Source organism: Labeo rohita, chromosome 3 (assembly GCF_022985175.1).
Source record: "Labeo rohita strain BAU-BD-2019 chromosome 3, IGBB_LRoh.1.0, whole genome shotgun sequence".
Taxonomy (NCBI): domain Eukaryota; kingdom Metazoa; phylum Chordata; class Actinopteri; order Cypriniformes; family Cyprinidae; genus Labeo; species Labeo rohita.
In genome coordinates, this window is record NC_066871.1 from 30,763,135 (window position 1) to 30,775,303 (window position 12,169).

General features: G+C 34.6%; 1 long non-coding RNA gene across 1 annotated transcript; it reads right to left on the reverse strand.

Moving 5' to 3' along the window:
• Positions 1-5,991: 5,991 nt before the first annotated feature.
• Positions 5,992-7,236, reverse strand: LOC127163338 (uncharacterized). Its single transcript, XR_007827476.1, has 3 exons — positions 7,166-7,236; positions 6,825-6,911; positions 5,992-6,349 (listed from the first exon to the last, which is right to left on the reverse strand). It is a non-coding gene; the product is annotated as an uncharacterized LOC127163338 (long non-coding RNA).
• Positions 7,237-12,169: the final 4,933 nt, after the last annotated feature.

A 12,169-nucleotide genomic window follows, 5' to 3' on the forward strand; every position in this document is an offset into this window, starting at 1 on the left:
GGTGTTTGGTCAGGGGATCCCGTGCTTGTGGTAGGTGACGTTTGAAGCTCCATACTCCACCCTCTGAGACAGATACGGGAATTCCCTGCGAGCTGCACGAGCTCGGCGTGTGGAAACCTTTGTCTGCTTCGATCCCCGGGCTCGAGATTCGGAGGTAGGGGGCAGTAGAAGTGCAGATTAATAGCTTGAAAGGGAGAGCAGCTGGTTATTAATAGGCATTCATCACGTTGTCTGACAAAAGAAAGAGCAAAATAAAAATAAAAAAATATTGAAAACAATTTTATTTTGAATTTGGCTATAAATGTGAGCACTTCATGGCAATATTTCTGGCAATATTTTCGGCTTGATTGCACAGACACTACTTGAAGAGAATTAAATCATCAGTGAACTGACTTTAACTGAAAATTTGACTGTTATTTTCCTCCTGCATTATTGACACATTTCCTGTAGCACTGTAAAGCTGCTTTGACACAATCTGTATTGTATAAAGCGCTATAAAGGTGACTTGACACAGACACTGAGAGAGAAGCAAACAAGTTTAAAAAACTGTCATCGGTAGGCTGAATATTCACGTAAGTTAGTAACTTAAAAAACGGTTCTTGCATAAAGTTTAATTAATCTTACATAACATTTATGCACATATTAAATACAAAGTTATAAAATATGCTATAAATATGCTTTTAATAATATTTAATGTAGGTCTCTCCGGCCCTGTCCCAAGGCAACCACACTCTAAAAAATGCCCCAACAAGCATGGGTTAAAATAACACTGGGTTTGTCCATATTTAAACTAGCATTTGGTTGCCAAAATAGCCCGAATTTAGTTGTTTGAACCCAGCATTTTTTAGAGTGTCACTATCATAATTTATACCTTTTGCAGTATGTTTTGAATTGATTGATTCCCAAATGGAACATTTTTGCAACCAGATTTGTACATGACTTGCTATAAATTCCTAACCCTTGTACAGTGCAGATGTTTACCTAAAGCAATATACCAGTGAACAGCTAAAACACAAGCTTCATTAAGCAATTTCTTCACTCTAAAAAATGCTGGGTTAAAAACAACCCAACTTGGGTTATTTGTCAACCCAGTACTAGGTAAATATTGGACACAGAACACATGCTGGGTTATTTTAACCCAGTTGGTTGTGTTAAATGTTTTTACCCAACATGTTGGGTTGTTTTAAATCAACTATTGTTTAAAAATTATTATATTGCTTGCTTAAAAAATGGGCTGAAAATTAAAAATCACACAGAATTATAGAGGCAACAGCAGCAATCAAGAGATGAACATTTATTATTCAGCAAGAACACCCATGGACAAAAATTGAAGGCAAATATATTTCTATATTCACTTCTAGCCATTTGCGTACTGACACTTTTTCGTGCGTACCTGACATGTTGCCGGTAGCCCACTCAGAGTCAAAGCGTCGGTGTCTGGGTGATTAGAAATTAAATAAATCACACTACCAGGAGGGATCGCCTCTCATCCCGACAAATCAAGTGAATGAATGCAAGCGGAGTTGGTCTACCTCAGCGGTTGTCACCCGGGGTGCTTTTTTTTTGGTTTGTGACACTATACATTATGAAGTATGAAAATGAAAAAATACCTCGGCTATTTTTCACTTCAAGCACCGGTGATAACAGCCACATGATGCATAAAATAAGACAATAGACAATTATAGATATACAATTACACCACAATATAGACCATTTCCAGCAATAACTTGAGCATTCTGCATGCTGTATTGTTGTGTATGTCACACATAACCTTTGTCACTCTAGTATAAGAATGCTGCTGTGGTTCAGACATAATCTCATCAGTCAGTTGTTTCACTCTGCGCGTGTGAGCTTTCCGTATGTGGGTGTGCTATGCCAGATGATGACTACTGAGTAAATATTGCTAATGCCGCCACACACAAAAAACTACAGGCTGAATGAAATGTAACCAGCGATAACCACATCCTCTTGTCATGATGCTTATTTGCATTTGTGCTTCACACCCTCTAGACTAGATTTATGCTTTCCGATTGAATAAAAACTTTATACAGTGTTACAGTTAGTCGATCTAAAACGGTGTTTGTGCATTAACAGCTATCAACCATGTCGGTGTGCAAATGAGCGGTCTGAACTTATTTACACTGCGTATTTTTTTATTGGTCGCGCATGCGCACCCCAAGACAAGCCTGTTAAAAGAGTTGATTTTCATTTGCATTTGCGCTGCACGCCATCTAGTGTAAAATATGTGAATGGAATGGAATTTAATCACCACTTTATTTACATATTGAGGCTGTGTGTAATAACAGCCACCATGACACAATAAACACTTGTAGACCAAAAAAACCCAACACCACAATATAGACCACAGCCAATTCCCCTGTAAATCTCACAGTATTGCATTCATATGTCTTTTTAGACACTTAATATACAGATATTTCCTTATTATATTTAGCAAGTTCATAACATATTACATCCATAATATAAAACAACCACTTAAACAGTGCTTGATAAGTTTAGTTTACAGAAAAAAAGGCACAACTGGGCTCAAGTTTAAGTGCAGGTAAAGGATAAGTGCTAACAATAAATACAACTAAAAACATGGTTAACTTCAAAATGGGAGTGATGATCCAATAAGGCTGGTTAGACCAGTCAAGAACCTTTAGGACAGGGTTTCGCAACTCAAATGCACCTGAACAACTTAATCAAGGTCTTCAGGATTACTAGAAAATTACAGGCAGGTGAGTTTGATCAGTGGCTCTGGAGGGCCAGAGTTGAGAAATCCTGCTTCAGGACAAGCACCAATGTGGACTAGCTGTAGATGAGATTGTGTTTAACGCAGACTTTCACCAGATGACAAACTGAGAGGACCGATTTCAGTCAGCCACTATTCCTATTATGAAGGTAAGTTTTATTCAGTCGGAACAGCATTATTGTGCTTGTCACATTTTGGGGCTGAACAACCCGAGTTCTGTTAAAACAAACCCCTCTAGTAATCATCAAATAAAGGATATCATGATCATTTCCAGTGTGGGCACTTCCCTCATACTAACTATGAACACCCTGTGAAGGGTTTCAACACCTCAAAAGGAATCTCACGCTTCCTCCTGGACTTCAGGTATTTGGGGATTCCCTTAAAATCCAAACAGACAGGTTTTTTTTTTTTTTTTATTTGGGTGTGTACCAAGGTTATTATAGTTTTGCTTTTTTAAATTCGTTTTATTTTATTATCGTTTTGAAATTTGCAATAAAATTTAGTTTCGTTTTTATTAGTTTCATTAATAATTTCGTTAGTTTTGGTTTCGTTCCTATTTTGAGCACTTTTCTATTTTTTTTATATAGTTTAGTTTCAGTTTCAGTTTTTTCAGTTTCCAGAGCGCAGACCAACGACTTAATTTAATGACTTATGACGCAAAAGTAAAGCATGCTGAGCTTGATTAGGTGGTAAAAGTATACAAGCAGTCAAGCATTTTCACTCTATAGATCTACACAAGTTGTACCTACATAATCATAATTAAAAGCAGTAAATGTGATGTAATATTTAAATCGAAAATAAATGTAATTAGTTTATATTGGATATTTTATCTTATTTAACCATATTCGTGATACTGTAACTATGTCTTGCTTACTTTCCCGCAAACAAACGCGCATAACTGGAACTAATTAAATTCAATAATAATGACAGAGCCTTTCGTTGCGTGCTATTGGATTCTTGCTGCAGCTGAAGTGATTGACAGCTTATTAAGGATCGCTCGTTGCTAGCTTTCTGTAGCCTATATAACTTTATTTTATATGTCTTAGAACGTATACACTGCAGAGACGATCACATTTAGGCAATAATGCATATTTAAATGTTATTTTCATTTATGACGAATTATAAGCGTGTTGTTCAAAATAGATTGTTCACAAGATGTAGGCAAAAGTTTTATTGTTTACAGAATGGATGCGCGTTCTCGTCTTTTTTTTTCTGTTGCGCTGCTTGTCTATTTTTCTGCAAAGCACCAACTTAGAATGCCTATTTTTTTTTTTTTTTTTTTTTGTTTAATCGCTTGTGTTACATGATAAATTAAATATTTTTGCCTTACTGATGCAGCAGATTTTACGACAAAAAAACGCTACAACTGATAACAGACAGCTGCAGCGGGTACTGCGAGTCGTCTTGAGGTTATAAAATATAATGAAATTCATATTTTGTGTTAAATTATTTACATATGGCAAGTAGCCATATAATAAGCAAGATCATTTCACAGTGGGGTCTAGTATCACCCTGAAAATGTTTCTTTTTAGATAAAAATCTAGGGATGTACCGAAATGAAAATTCTTGGCTGAAACTGAAACTGCTTTGTAATAATTATTTATTATTTTATTAATTAATATAGTCATTTTGTAAGACTTTTTAATTTAACTCAATAATATTAATGATACTGAATAAAAAATCATAAGCCAATAAAATTACCACCTTACCAGAAAATATATAAATATTAAATCTTATTATTTTATTCTTATTATTTTATTAAATATTAACTGAATATTATTTTATTCGGTTATATACCACTGGTCTAGGCTATGTCAAACGGGCCGGCTCGGGTACAAAATGTGCTGCTGTCGGATAACGGGTCGGGTGTTCTGTTAAGCAGCGTTTACCAAACAGCACCCGTGCAGGACTCCGTTTTAAACTGTTTTCATCTATCCGTCAGATAACCTCACGTCTATGCGCCATTTACAGGCTATTTCCCTAAACCGCCACACAGCTCCTACATTTTTTCCGCCACCGAATAAGAACGTAATTATTACGAAAACGATTATATTTTTGATAATTATTTTATTTCAGTTAGTTTTTCAGTAGCTGTTGTTAGTTTCGTTTTAGTTTTTCATTTATTTTGTTGTTTTTATTTTATTTCAGTTTACCAAAAATTTTTGACCAGTCGTTTTCGTGTTAGTTTTAGTTTTCGTTTACGAAAATAACCTTGGTGTGTACATTAAAGGGCCCCTAAAATGTTGCTTTTATCATTGCCTTAGCCAAAAGAGCTGAATATTACAATTTATGTTCTGGTCTTATTTAAATGAATTGAAGTGTTTACCTATCCATATGGTTGATATTTTAGATAGCACTGAGTTTCAGAGTAAAGCAGAGCAGTGCATCATCTACACATGATAATGTCAAACACCTAATTTTATCTCCACATATTATTAGTTACATTTTCAATGCTGAGAATGTAAACCGTCATGCCCTGAATGACAACCCTCTGATTAAAGGGACAGTTCAGCCAAATTGTCACTTAACACATCCTTTGTGTTGTTCCAAACCTGTATGACTTAATGTCTTCTGTGTGACCAGTGTGTTTTTTTTTATTTTTTTTTTTTTCTCAATGGTAACCAAGGGATTTGCTTATTAACATTCTTTAATCATCTTTTGTGCTTCATACAAAAAATTAAATGACAGAATTTTGGGTGAACTATCCCTTTAAGGATAGTTATACAATACAAATAACATATGTAGAGGTAAAAGGGAAAACAAATTGCATCTTAGGTTTTAAAATGTAGTCAGTTTGGGAAATTTTTTTTAAACATGAACGTATTGATCAATCATGATTTGTATTATTAAAACCTTCATGCACTGGTTTTTAATGCATCAATATGAGCGTGAATAATAAATTAAATGGTAGTCCACAGTTCCAAGCTTTAAAATGGATGTTACAATTTTTTTTATTTAAAAAAAATAGCTGTCAAAATCTTAAGGCAAGGCAAGTTTATTTATATAGCACATTTCATACACCGAGGTAATTCAAAGTGCTTTACATAAAAGGAAGTAAAATAATCATAAAAACAATAATAAAAACAATCACAAAAAAGGAAGTAGAACAATCATAAAAACAATGATCATAACAATAAAACAAAAATGTAAAATGTAAAAACTTATTGATATAATGATTTAAAAATGATTTATGGAAACTTCATTACCTTCAAGTTGAACAGCTGATGCTAATGCTGCCTTAGATGGACCTCACAAATATTTTACATATTTGACCTAAAGACTAGTACACCAGTAGGGCACAAGAAGAATACACCGTCTTTGGTAGTTGGCAAATGTGGTCACATTTTCTTAAGTCTGAAGGCGTAGGACCAGCCAACGGCTCTGAAATCTTATGACGACAGGTTTGGTCTCCTGAGAATACATAGGCACTAATGATGAGGCACTAGGTTTGTGTGGACAGCATTATTCAGTAACAGTGATTCTGCTTTGGAGACAGCTTGAGGGAAGTAGATCAATCTTGCCATATTTTAAATGCTTTAAAAGTTGGTCCAAGAATTCTGTTGTTTGGATGATCATCAATTCATCAAAAGTGATCATCTATAGGAAAGATGTGGAAACGTCATGAGCAATAAGCATGTATGATTACTACACTGTATATGGCCTGTTGTACAGTAAGTGTTTTTAAAATAATTCCATCAATTTGTACAGGAATTGTGGATAACATGAATCTTGCTAACAAACTTGCTTGAAAAAAATGTTAATTTTAGTTTGTTGTTTTTTTTTTTTTTTATAAAGACAAAAATTACATGACTATAAACAATTTGCACTCACTGTTGATGAAAATGCTAAAATACTGCTGTGTCACAGTGCACTAATAATGTTTTACTATAGAAAAAAAAAAGGAAATGTAGAAATCATTGATTCAAATAATTCAGTCACATTTTGAGGATGACCCAATAACTAAACACTAGCACATGCTAGACACAAAGTAGCTAGCATTTATTATTTGATATTTTACCTGAGCTTAGTTTTTAAAATGTACCATTTAATAGGCACAGTTCATTTGTCTCACCTCAGTGAAGAAAACAACTTGGCCTTCACCAAGAACGGACGGAGCTATGGACTAGTGATGATGTTTCTTCCACTGAGAGTTTTATTTCTGGTAAAACATTACATACAGAAATTATTTTTGCCACAGTGTTTCGTGGTGTTTATAAGAAGTTGCACTTCATTTTATTCTACACATTCAATTTTATTGTAATATTCAAATGATTACTTATTCATTTACATTCTTATTTGCATGCTCATGAACTGCTGATCTATTCAGCATTAAGCTATATAATATTAGTTAATGACTTCAAGTTATTATAAAGCGTCTCCTACTTTCCTACACTCAAGTCTTCACATACACACCAGACTCATGAGGTCTACGGCAGCGCAGGAGTCTCCAGGTTCTTCTCAGATGCCTCCACAGACATTCAAATATCCCACCTGCTATAAGAAAAAAATCAAGATATTTCTATCTGGGTGTAAACTCAACGATTTAATTCGCTCTGCGACAAGCGAGACTCAAACCATTTTTTATCAATCGTCACTGCTGTAATAAGAATTTGGTAATAATTTTCTTTTATTTTTTTGATGTAATGACACATGCAGCTTAAAAATGTGTTACATTGCAAACATTTATTTGCCTCGGTATATAGCGTATTATTTGCGTATATAATGCATATGCGAGAAACAAATACGATTAACTATTATTGTTCTTCATGACATTCATATGCAAGTTCAATAGGCAAAGTAGGTGTAATACAGTGTTTACTCAAATCACAGAGTGAACTAATAAGAAACGGCAACAGCAAGTACGATCTGGATCTTAATGCAGCAGGACAACCAGTGCAATCTGAATTTAACAGCTTTATTTTGGCAACTGGCAGCTTTATTCTTAACCCTGTGGAATTTAATTTATGCTTATTAATTTAAATGTCGACAAGTAGTATGCTTGGTGCTTGCTGTGTGGAACATCGAAAAATATTCGGTAAAAAGAAAAAAAAGACGAAAAGCCGGTCGAAATGCGTTTGAAGTCGCTGCACTGCGTTTTAATGGGTGAGGCGCGTGCACGCTGGAGGGGGTAAAACACCGGTGTTGTGCCGAAATCGGTGACCTATTGAAAAGTGTGACCAGGGGTCTCTGTTCAGCAAATAACGCTGAAGCCGAATGATCTGCGTCAGGGGAGACGAGCGGTGCTGTAAAAGATGTTTCACGTCTTAAGACTAAAGAAGACTGTCACCAACTAAATGTTTATATAGGAAAGCAATGAAACATTAATGCTGCTGCTGTTGTCTGCTACTACTAAGAATGTTTTCCGCTTGAACAGTAACAAGACAAATGCATGTTAAGGAATTTCTTCTCAATCTGCATTTTTTCACATTGGATTTGTACAAGAAAATCAGGGGGGAAATCCTGTAGGCCATAAAAAAGGCATATAAATGTTTTAATTTCAATTCTGCTTTTTCTCTTGATGCCACATAATACCTTCACATATTACCATATTTTTAAATATTCTTTTATGAAGTGCAGATTCTGATATAAATAACAAAGCTCATATGAAAACAAGCTTAATAGTTCTTGCTTTTTGTAAATCATTAAGCCAATTAATGGTGGGTACGGATCAAACAACTTTTGTTTAAATTAGATAAATAAGAGGAGCTGCCACATCACACAAGTCACTTTATTAAGCATTACAGTCACATGTATTAAATAAAGAGGGGTAACATTTTAGTAGCTTTAAATGTAATCTGTCAGACCCTACTGTATCCATAAATATACCAATATCTGATCAAGCTTTATTTATGTAAGACAGAAATAAGAGGTCACACATCACATGAGTCACTTTAATAAACATTTTTAGTCAGCTGTTATGAAACAGTGGCAACATTTTGCCACTATATGAACTATATGAAATTTTACTTGTCAGATTCAGTGACCCTGGCCAACTGCAACCATAAGCATTTGTAAGAAACAAACTGTAGATCTCCAACATTGTAGGGTAATTACAAAAACTAGTAATAAGAATAAAGATAAGATATACGTTTATCAGATAATCGGGATACGTTATAGCTTACAAGCGCTAAAACATCTCAATCTGAAAACATTCTTAGTAGTAGCAGACAACAGCAGCAGCATTCATGTTTTCATTTCTTTCCTATATAAACATTTAGATGCTGGTGGTAGTATCTAGATTGTCCAGTTTTCTTTAGTCTTAAGACATGAAATATCGTTTACTCTGACACAGATCATTCGTCTTCAGCGACTGATCTAAAGCGTGCGCGCTCCCGCGCGAACATTTGCTAAACAGCGACACCTATCTGACCTTCTGAAACTTTTTTTTTTCATTTAGACAAATCAAAATATCAACTGAACTATAAACACCACCCAATGCAGGGCACAATCAATTCCGATCCTATAGTAAAATAGATTACAGGCTGGTATTCCTGATTCCAGGTATCTCAATGAGTTCGCTGACGTCCACAAACAACATTTCGATATTCTTTTGCATTTGCTTATTTCAAATCATCACTGTATCGCTGTAGTTACAGTGAAATAATAACTGACCCCGAGTAAAAACGTAGCTCCTTAAAGAACGGACAGGTTAAGCAATGATGCTCGCGCTCGCCGGTGTAACGCCAGGTTGAGAACGCTGCTTAAACAAATTTTCTCACCTCGGATGTTGGTTTCCATATCATTAGACTTTGGTGTTGCGATCAAGCAGAAAAAAAAAAAAAACAAAGTGACTCTAGAAAGTAAGCTTTGCGACTCTCATGTATGTCAAGTAGCAGAAGAGTCCTGCATCCAATCACCAGTGCTGCTCACTGCAGAGCCGAATGGTGTCTAGCGAGGGAGAGCTAGAGCTCCACCTCTATTATGGCAAGCCGTTTTAACATTTAATCTATTTCCCGTACTAGTATCTATTTTCATGTTACTAGTACTTATTTTTTAGATACTAGTATCTTTTCCTTTAAGTACTAGTACTTATTCATTAGATACTAGTACTTATTCATTAGATACTAGTGCTTATTCATTAGATACTAGTACTTATTTATTAGATACTAGTAGGTATTCTAACAGTGACTAGTATTCAATTATACTTTTCTTGTATGGCAAAAATAGAACTAGTTCTTATTTTTTAGTTACTAGTACCTTTTTAGACCAGAGATATCCTGAACTTAATAGATACTAGTACTTTTTAAATTTGCATTTCAGCCCAGTATGCTAATCGTATGTTGAATATTAATGAACCAGGAACATATATGGGAAAGAGATTACACAGGAAACGGAAATAAGAAGACGGAAAGAAGAAGGGAAAGACAGAAGGTGAAAATGGCAGAAGTACTTGAACAAATATGTAGAAAATGCAAATATGTTGAACGATCGATAAACCAGGGAAACATTGGAAGCGCACAGCTGATGCCTAATATGTTTGTTGGTCATTGTACGAGTGACCTCTATTGGCAGGATGCAGATAAGACATCTATTTAGTTTTTTTTTGTCATAGTTCAATGGCAGTTCGCATGTTTCATAATGTTGGTAATTCATTGGAGTTGTTTTTATTTACCAGTATAACTAAAAAAAAAAAAGTATGGTTGTTATTATTATTACTACTGATACCGCGAAACATTAAAAACATAACACTATTTGGCTATTTAAGAATAAGAGGTTCATCGAGTGACCTCTGGTGGCAGGAAGGAGATAAGACACCAATTTTATTACCTATTATTTTCCTGGTTTTCCTCCAGTAAAAACAATAAAAATTATATCAGGGCTGTACGTAAACTTTTTTTTTTTTTTTTTTTTTTTTTTTGCATATAGCACAGAGACTGAATGTTTTTACATGAATGTTCTGTACAGGGCACATAAAATACAAACCTTATCGTCAGACAAACATTTTCTTTATTTAGAAAAAAGGCCAAAAAATAATTAATAAAAATTTTAATCTTGACTGTCGTGTTCACTTTATGTGGTTTCTGAAGTGGTCCTCTTGCATTATAAGGACTAAAAATCTTTGCTTGTGTTCATCTGAAGAAAGAAAGTCGTAAACATCTGGGACAACATGAGGGTCAGTAAATGATGAGAGAATTGTCACTTTTGGGTGAAAGAGCAAGATGTGATGCAGAGGCTAGAAACATATTCCAGACAGAGAAATTAATGGAATTAAAACATACAACAGTAAAGTTTTGAAAGGCCACTTTTTTGTGTTGTCTATTTAACATCACTGTCTAGAAGAATAATTAATCTTTTAATTGTTTATTTGGAGCATTTAGAATTTTTCGACTAGTTTGATTAATTAATGGGGAAATCATGTAATTATTAAGATTAAAAATATATTTTCCGACAGTCCTAATTCCTACTCAATGTATCATTTAATGCAGTGGTTCTCAACCGGTGGGGCGCGCCCCCGGTGGGGCGCGCCCCCCGGGGGCGCGGACACTCTTGCGGGGGGGCGCGAGTAGGCTACAGGATGGGAGCAAAAAAAACAGAAAAAAAAAAAAAAATGCAAATTCGTGATCTTTGTTTGGATTCATCGGATCTATTTTCGCTGCTAAAATAGACCAAAACAGTAATTATTTCATCAAAAATATAAGTGACTTAATATTATTAACTTGTTTGTTGAACTGTCATATGAAATCAGTGTCACATTTTCAATCGTGAGGTGAAATTAAGTGATGGTCAATTGTCAGCTCTCTTGGTCGTCAGGTCGTGTGATGTATGTTGCTGAACTGTATTCAAATGTTATAAATATAAAAACACCACATTTTGAAATTTAACTGCAGTATGTCAGTTTAGTTTATTTGTGTGTGCTGCGCTCATAGACTTTAGAAAACGGCGCTCATTTGTTTGATCAGTGATGCGCGGGTGATCCAAAATGAGCGGGTGCTTGCGGTCACCCGCGGTTACCCGCAGTTACGAGTCATCCAAAAATATTTTTAATGATATTCGGGTCGTGGCAGTCGGGTCGTTTGAAATAAAGATTCCAATTAAACCTTTGTAATTTATAGGAAATATTCAAGCAATAATATATAAATTATCTCATGTATATCCTTGTTTAAAACCAGGGATTAAAAACGAATTCCAAGTAAAAACGGTATTTTTCTTTACATTTCCAGAGAGCGAAACGAACGAAATTAAACATTACTTAATAAATTCAAGGCATAATTTCCTTATTCATTTGATACAACTATTATAGCTATACAACTAATATATAAAAAATAATATTATTTTGTCATATTCGTGATTCCTGAATTTATATATGAAAACTTCGTTTTGAAGTGCATTCGTTAAATTTGTATAAGAAAATTCTTTAGCCTATTGAGTTGATTTAATATTCTTGATAATTTTTAGAAGAAGTTAAAAGGGGGGGGG